This window comes from Bubalus bubalis, chromosome 4 (genome assembly GCF_019923935.1).
Source record: "Bubalus bubalis isolate 160015118507 breed Murrah chromosome 4, NDDB_SH_1, whole genome shotgun sequence".
Lineage (NCBI taxonomy): Eukaryota > Metazoa > Chordata > Mammalia > Artiodactyla > Bovidae > Bubalus > Bubalus bubalis.
The window spans coordinates 128,994,731-129,003,825 of record NC_059160.1 but is presented as its reverse complement, the minus strand read 5'-3'; the positions used below and the strand labels follow the sequence as shown (position 1 = coordinate 129,003,825).

The 9,095-nt window shown below is 42.6% G+C and overlaps 1 long non-coding RNA gene across 1 annotated transcript; it reads right to left on the bottom strand.

Annotated features, from left to right (window-relative positions):
• Nucleotides 1-401: 401 nt before the first annotated feature.
• LOC123333403 lies at nt 402-8,433 on the bottom strand. The gene is made up of 2 exons (XR_006550721.2): nt 3,521-8,433; nt 402-3,271 (listed from the first exon to the last, which is right to left on the bottom strand). It is a non-coding gene; the product is annotated as an uncharacterized LOC123333403 (long non-coding RNA).
• Nucleotides 8,434-9,095: the final 662 nt, after the last annotated feature.

Genomic DNA, 9,095 nt, shown 5'->3' with positions numbered 1-9,095 from the left:
GGTAAACTGGGCTGTGGAAGTTATGCAGGTTACTTTGCTGTCATCTCCACTGATGAGAGTTTCCAGATACTGGAAACATTATCTGGAATGGCATTCTCCTCTTCCCAGTATAATCTTACAAATGGAGATGTCCCTTAGAAATATAAACATCTCTTCGCAAAGATTCGGACATGACTTAGCGACTGAACAACAACAACAAAAAGGTAAGTTTTCATTTCAGAGATTTTCCTATGCCTGCTGTTCCTTAAAAATAAACAGCTCAGGAATTCCCTGGTGGTCTGGTGGTTGGGACTCTGTAATCTCACGGCCCAGGGTCTGGGTTCGATTCCTAGTGGTGAAACTAGGAACCTAGTCAGTACAAGCCACATAGTGTGGCCAAAAAAGAAACAAACAAACAAAGACCAGCTCAAGTTAATCTTTATGCCAAAGAGACACATTTGGGGTGGTATATTTTATTCCTCTTCAATATACGAGACCCCCACGGCTGACAGCACCTTTAGGGAGAGGGGTGAGCAGTGGAGGTCCCAATAGCAGGGATGAGGAGGCTCTGAAAGGTTATCTCGATGTCCAGGCCAGCGGGAGGCACAGCCAAGCTTCAGAAGGGATATGTCCAGACTGGGCGCTAAGCAGATAGAGACCGATTCACAAGTTAGATTTCAGCTGCAAACAGCAGCAGCTCCCAGATGGACAAGAAACGTCACCCCCCAAAGAAGAGAACACTGCTAAGCACCCCCAAAACCCTCCCACATGAGAGGCATGTACGCCTCACCCGCTCCATATACTGTCTTAGAGAAAGAAGGGGGCAGAAAATACATCTGAGAGCATGAGCATTTTTAGTCAAGAGGCACTGGGCAAAACTAAATGATCAACAAGCCGGGATGGACATTTAATTATTTTTCCCCCCACACCACCAAGTTGCATTGTGAGTATAAATTCTCCAGTGTGTACACAAAATGCCTCATGATCAGAGGACTCGGGGACTGTGGGAGCAGTAGAGTGGTACCATTCAGCACCAAGGTCACCATTTCAACAAAACAACTTCAGAACACACACACACACACCGGAGATGGTTACAGTGGCCCCTCTTGTGCTTTCAAGAAGGGATTGGGTGGATTTGGAGATTCTCAAAGCATTTTGGTGTCACTAGCTTCAAGTCATGGGGTTTCACAGCCTGGAGGAGAGCTAATGAAAGTCAGTATCAGCTCTGCACACCTGCTGCCACCCACCGTCCAATCAACCAAGGCCCGTCCTGGTCTATCAGCCACATTAGATTCTCATGCAAGGGACTGGTTTGTCAGCGAGAAATCGTCAGTGCTGAAACTGAAGTGGCAGAGTGGTGAAGGGCTACTGAATCCTGAGCCGGGGTGTGCCAGTGGGGAGGCTCTGTGAACCTGGACATCATCCAGCTGGTACTCTTCCTACCTGGGATGAGGAAACCCCTCGCAAGAGGAAACCCACCAACCCAAAGCCTTTTTAGGTTGAGGAGGCGAGTCTTTAACTATGAAATGTTCACTGTAAAGAAACGGTTCTTTAGATTCGAAACCAAAGTGAACAGTGTGACGGACAGATGGGTCTTCAGGAGTCCTGGGTATCACAGTTCTTAATAGAAGCTTTCCCCTCAATGCAGCCCCAAGAACTAGCTGCCCATCACCCAGTCTCACTTCATAATAAAAGCAGCCAGAAGACATGGTTACGGGCTTCCCCAAAGGCTCAGTGGTAAAGAATCTGCCTGCAATGCAGGGGATGAAGGTTCGATCCCTTGGTCAGGAAGATCCCCGAGAAGAAAATGGCAACCCTCTCCAGTGTTCTTACCCGGGAAATACTAGAGTCACAACTGAGTGACTGAGCAGCAGCACACGTGTTCATTAACCAAGTAATTATTAGGAAACTGCTAGCAGTTCAAAAGGCCGTTCTCAGTGGCTGGCACACAGAAGGAGCCTCTAAGACAACAGGTGCTTTTCTTCCTGGGCATTTGGACCTCCCCAAGTGGGAGGCATTGTGTGGGGCACAAGAGGGAAGAGAGTGACACGCAGATGTTCAGACATAAAACCCGAGGAAAAGAGAAGCAGCCGTGCATACTGCAGTGATTCATTCACACATCCACTCAAAATGCATTGATAGGACACTGGTCGGGTGCCCAATACGATGGAGGTGTGGAAGGTACAACAGCAGGCAAAGCATCCCTGCCCTTGGGTAGCTGATGCTCTAGTACAGGAGACAGACTGAATCTATGTGGACTAGAATATCAGGTAGCGATGTGTGTTAGCCGAAATCTGGTTAGCAGGCTAAGTGGTGATGGGGTGGAGGAGAGAGGAGCTGCCCTTTTATGAGTCAGTAATGTCTCTCTAAGCGAGGACATTTGAGCAGGGACCTGAGTCACGCTGGGGAGTGTGCCACAGGACTCTGTGTGGAGAACATTTCGGCAGGGGCGAGCAGGACCTGGGAGGCTGAGAGCATAGTGGGAGACGAGGACAGACAAGCACCCAGGGGCCAAGTCACACGGGGTTTAGACCTGATTCTCAAGGAGAGAAGTCACTGAAGGGTTTTGAGCAACGAGATCGATGGATGAGATGTGGGTGTGAGAGAAAAGGGGGACAGGATTGGGGCCTGACCTTGGAGGGGCATCTGTTGGTGCGGGGATGGGTGGGATTGGGTGGGGGGTGGGTATAGTGAATGAAGGTCGCTGAGCATTCAGAGGCAGAGAGAGAGAGAGAGAGAGAAGGAATTACATCCATGTCTTTTCCCGCTCTTCTCCCCCTTCTGCACAAACTCCTCTTCCTTCATCATTTGTTTTCATTAGCTTGTGCTCTCCTTGCTCTCTTGCTCCTGCATGCGTTTCTCTTTCTCTCTGTGGCATGAGTTTCCCAGGGACACACCTGAGCCCGTACCCCGCTCCATGGGGTGCCTCCTACAGTATTTTCACAATCACATAAGCAAATTTCTTCTTGCTGATGAAGTACAAATGTCAGAATTTGAAATATTCTTAACATGAACACTGTTCCTCTCTGCACACAAAGCCCCTTCCCCAAATCTTCCAGATATGTTGCTAAGTCTTAAGGTTTTGAGGAAGACTTCATGCCCGCTGTCAAAGCATGAAGTTTACAAAGGAGGGAAGACAGGAGGACTAATTCCTTTCCCCCACCCACAAGACATCAGTCTTCTGATTTTCCTTCATCACCTGTTTCTGTATTTATTCCTTTATTCCTTCATCTCCATGTCAGCGTTCAACAGGAACAAGAGTGAGTCATGAAGTTTACTTCCATTTCCAAAACTTTGGAATGAAGAGAAGAGAAAAAAAAATTTTTTTTTTTTTTTTTTTTTCTGAGCTCACAGTGTAAACCAGCCAGACTGGTTTGTAAAATGATCACATCTCTCGACACTCTGGCGGCTGATTTGCCTGGTGCTGGATGAGTGTCTTTTCCTCTCTTTCAGTCAACTCAAGTAAATATACAACACTCAGTCAAATTACATCCTTGAGCAGGGGGAGAGGCTTTGAGATGTTTTCTTGTTAACTATTTACCTTCATCTGTCTGTTCACAGTTTCGGAGACAGATCGCTCAGTCGTGTCCGACTCTTAGAGACCCCATGGACTGCAGCCTACCAGGCTCCTCCGTCCATGGGATTTTCCAGGCAAGAGTACTGGAGTGGAGTGCCATTGCCTTCTCCAGAACCATCAGAATACAGTTACTAAAAGGATTTTCAGGGGCCGGCAGGGGACAGGCTGCAGCTGGAAGCTTGTTACATAACTTTTGTTATATGTCTCTTTTCAATTTCAAGGTGTTCAGCAGACACTGACTAATTAAGATAGGAATTGATTTATGTGCTTGGGTATCCCACTCTGCTGTGATAAGAATTACATGCTCTGAGCTGGAAAACATTCTTATTGCTTCTTTGGTAATGCTGAACCCTCATTGGATGATAATGATAGTCCTCTGTTGTCAGTCTGTGAATAATGCAGTAAATGAGAACATGATCCATGGAGCCTTCATGCTCACATAATCCTCTGAATGGAGGGACCCCTGACCAGTGACTTCGACACATCTTGACTCTCCCTGGACACGTCCAGTGACAGCCAGTTCATGACTGTTGGGCAGCTGTTTGCTGTAGTTAGGCTGGGTCTGAGTCAAAGGGATTTATTCATACAGGTAATTCCCCTTTGGGGATCCCAGTGGGAGACATGTAACTCCAGGTGGTACCTGGAAAGACTCTCATCTAAATCTGTTCTTGTCCAAGTTCAGAACTCTCCCATCAGAGCTTGCTCTTTTGAGGTTAAGAGATTGTCATCATTTTTCTCTTTATTATCTTTTAGCAACCATTTTGTGCCAGCCATTGTGTTATCCTCCAGAACCCAATTTCAATAAGATCTATTTTTTGTCCGTCAGGAGCTTACGATCTACTTCATTACATTTTAATTACTTTGAAATGGGCAAAACAGTACTGCTCATTTAAAATAAAATTATACTTATTTGGCTGTGTCGGGTCTTAGTTTGTAGCACGCGGCATCTTGAGTTGTGGCACGTGGGCTTTAGAGCACTCGGGCTCAGTGGTCATGGTGTGCAGGTTTAGTTGCAGCATGTGGGATCTTAGTTCCCCAGCCAGGGATCAAACCCATGTCCCCTGCTTTGCAAGGCAGATTCTTAACCACTGGACCACCAGGGAAGTCCCAATGTTGGTCATTTATAACTTTCATCAGTCACACATTAATTTATTCAATGAAAATTTATTGACTAGAAGTTATAGTCTAGTAAGAAGACAATCCTGAATAAATCATTGTAACAGAAAGTTACAAGTGCTGTAATAAAGCCCCACTTAATACTCGATCCTTCTTAAGGTAACTGGGCAAGGAGAGCTTTAGAAATGTTACTGCAGAAGACCTAAGGGCACTGAACACCTGTGGAGATGGGAGAAGGATGCTGCCAGAAAGATCGTTAACTCTCTGATTCTGGTCAAGAGTAGCTCAGCCTGATGACAGCTGATTGACTCCAGGAGTCTTTGCACAAGAGCTATAATCATTTTCACCCGTGAAGTTGATGTGGCTAATGAGAGGTCTTGTGGTATTGCCTTAATGAGGTGAAACAATTAAGCTGTAATTAGCACATTTATTATTTTCATATGAATCAATGTTTCTAAAGCCCCTGAAAAGAATTTAATCTCAAAAATAAATTAAGCCCTTTTGCCAAGCCCCTTCATACTATTAAACATGCCAATTTTTTTTTCTTGGTATAAATCACAAACTTCATCCTTCAAATAGTCCCAAGCATATAAACAGCCAGGCTAAAAGTAATTATGTTTTATTGTAAATTGTTCCCTGGGCTTTTCTGAAAATCCAAAGGCAAGGCAAGGAAGAGTAGATATCCTGCTAGAATCGAATTCTGATGAATCAGGATGAAGGAATTACGTTTTTGGTAAAACCGGAGATGATGCTTTCTGGCCAGAATTCCTGCCTGAACCAGCCCAATGCAGGCAGGCAGGCAGGTTTGTGTTTTCTCCAATCACTTGTTGCCTTTGCACATTCATCCATCAGGCTGAACAGAGAATCAATAACCAGTTGCCTAGCAGGATTTTTTAAGGTTATCACTCCCAATCCTTCATTTGATGGATGCTTAATGTTGATCATATTGACTGAGAGGTGAAGAGTTGCCTTCTACTGCAGGTTTGATGAGTTACCATTTTCTGCTAGATAAAGAAGTTTCTACAAAGGAAGAAAAATTACTTTTCTGGGATCTGCTCTTGCTCTACAGAAACAGAAATGTAGCTAAGAGGCTTAAAGTGGAAACACCAGACAATTCTGGCTGCTCCGAAGACGGTGCCTACTTCTGACAGAAAATTCCTCTTGTTTTATGCATACATTTTGAAAATCACTGTTCCTTTTTATTGGAAAGAATTTTTTAAAGATATTTTCTTTGAAAATTCTAAAGCAAAGCAAAATCTGCTAGACACCTGGGTTATGGTCTTAGAATAATTCTAAGTAAGAATCAGAGTATACCTAAAGATGTAACTATCGAAATTCTGATTAATTTTACAATGAATTCTCATTTATCCAAAATGTTTCCAAATGTTGGGATTTTTTTAAAAATTCAGATTAAAAAGAGATACCAGAGAGTGCCAGCTTTGGCGATGGTCATGCCTCCTTTCCATATTTGTAATTGCTTTCTCCAACAGTGAGAAATGTGTATTTTATTAACAAAAGTAGTTTTATTTCAGTTTTATTGAGGTATAATTGACAATTACAATGTATCCCCATTTCCCCCACTTCTGAGCCCCTGGGTACCACCATTCTACTCTGTTACTATAAGCCTGATTTTTTTTTTTTTTAACATTCCACCAGTAAGTGATATCATGCAGTATTTGTCTTTCTCTGCCTGGCTTATTTCACTAAGGATAATTTTTGTCTATGTTGCTGCAAATGGCAGGATTTCCTTCTTTTTATGGGTGAATAATATTCCTGTGTGTGTGTGTGTGTGTATTCTACTCCTTCAATAAGTGGAAACTTACGCTGTTTCCATATATTGACTATTACAAATAATGCTGCAGTAAACATAAGGACATGGAGGTACAGATATTTCCTCAAGATAATGATTTTATTTCCTTTGGCTGACTACCCAGAAATAAGACTGTTGAATCATGTATTAGTTCTATTTTTAAATTTTTTGAGGAACTTCCACACTTTTCCATAGCAGCTGTACCAGTTTGCATCCCCTCTCCTAGTGTACTAGGGATCCCTTTTCACCACATCCTTGCCAACACTTCTTGTCTTTTTGATGCTAGGTATTCCAACAGGTACAAAGTTATATCTCATTGTGGTTTTCATTTGCATTTCCCTGATAATTCATGATGTTAAACACCTTTTTAGGTGCCTGTTGTCCATTTTTATGTCTTCCTTGGAAAGTGTTTATTCAGGTCTTCTGGCTATTTTTTAATTGGTTTGTATTTTTGATACTGAGTTGTTTGAGCTATTTATGTATTTTTCATACTATTAATCTCTTATCAGATATATATCATTTGCAAATATTTTCTCTCATTTAGTATGTTGTCTTCCATTTTGTTGGTGGTTTCCTCCACTGTGCAAAAACTTTTAAGTTTAAGGTTCCATTTGTTTATTTTTGCTTTTGTTTCTCTTGCTTGAGGAGACAAATCCAAAAAAACAGGGCTAAAACTTACATAAAAGACTGTACTGCCTATGCCTGTATCTAGGAGTTTTATGCTTATTGCTTTACATTTTGGTCTTTAGTCTATTTAAAATTTACTTTTGTATATAATGAGGAAAAAATGCTCTAATTTCATTTTTTACATGTAGCTGTACAGTTTTCCCAAAACCAACTATGGAAAAAACTGCTATTTCCTCATTGTATACTTTAGCCTCTTTTGTTATAAATTAATTGACCATATTTACATGGATTTTTAGCCTTTTCATACTGTCTGTGGGGTTCAGGCAAGAATACTGGACTAGGTTACCATTTTCTTCTCTAGGAAATGGATCATGGAGAAAGAAAGGGAATGCCAGAAAAATATCTACTTCTGCTTCGTTGACTATGATGAAGCCTTTGACTGTGTAAATCACAAAAAACTGTGGAAAATTCTTAAAGAGAAGGGAATACCAGATTTCCTTACCTGTAGTCTTACCTGTCTGTCTTACCTTACCTGTCTGTCTCCCAAGAAAGCTGTACATGGGTCAAGAAGCAACAGTTCGAAGTGAACATGGAACAGTGGACAGGTTCACAACTGGGAGAGGAGTGTGACTAGGCTGTATCTTGTCATCCTGTTTATTTAACTTATATGCAGAATACATCATGTGAAATGCTAGGCTGGATGAATCACAGGCTGGAGTCAAGATTGCTGGGAGAAATATCAACAACCTCAGATATGCAGCTGATACCATTCTAGCAGCAGAAAGTGAGGAGGAACAAAAGAGCAAGAGCCTCTTGATGAGGGTGAAAGAGGAGAGTGAAAAAGCTCACTTCAGCCCCTATGGAGCCCTACCTGGTACCCCGATGCCCTTCCCAGGGGCCCCACTGGACCTGGAAGCCAAGGCCTTCCTTAAGAAGTTGCTTGAGCAGAGCAAGACTTCTTCCTTGGTAGCAACTTCTCACATGATACCCCAGCCTGCCCTGCAAACCCTCTCAGCCTCCTACCTTGGGTCAACCATGTTCCTTGCCCTGGGGATGCTAAGCTTGGTGGCCGCCTGGAGAGACAGTGAGACCAGGGCAGGAGATGCAGACACCTGAAGTTACAAAGGGAATATTGGGCTATCTCCAACCAGGAAGCTATCCCTCACCAGAACTTGACCTGCTGCCACCCTGATGGTGAACATCCAGCCTCCAGAACCACATCAAGCCCTGAGCCTTTGGAGTGGGAGCACTGACTCCAAGACTCTAGACTACCAGAGAACTAACCCTAGGGAGTATCAAATAGTGAGAACTCACACAAAGGAAACCACATGAATACAAGACCCAACATCACCCAACCACCAGTAGCACCCTGAGCAGGATACCTCATCTAAGCAACAAACAAAACAAAAATACAAACCCACTCATCAGCAGACAGGATTACCCCCTCACTCAGCCTTGCCCATCAAAGGAAAAACAAACAAACAAACAAAAACTTAACACAAATCTCACCCTATATGAAGCTTATAGAAATCACTGGACCAACCTTAGGAGGGCAGAAACCAAAAGGAAGAAAGAATTCAACCTTGAAGCCTGGGAAAAGGAGACCTCAAACTCAATAAGTTAAAAAAAAAAATGATGAAAAGGCAGGGAAATACAGCACAAATGAAGGAACAACTTAGAAACACAGAAGTCCAAATAAATGAAGAGAAAAGAGGCAAACTACCTGAAAAAGAATTCAGAATAGTCATAGTAAAGATGATAAAAAAAACCTTGAAAACAAAATGGAGAAAATGCAAGAAACAATTAACAAAGACCTAGAAGAATTAAAGAATAAACATACAGAGACAAACAACACAATTACTGAAATTAAAAATACTCTAGAAGGAGAGTATCTGAAGCAGAAGAACAAATCAGTGAGCTGGAAGATAAAATGATAGAAATAACTTCTAAAGAGCAGAATAAACTAAAAAGAACAAAACCAACTGA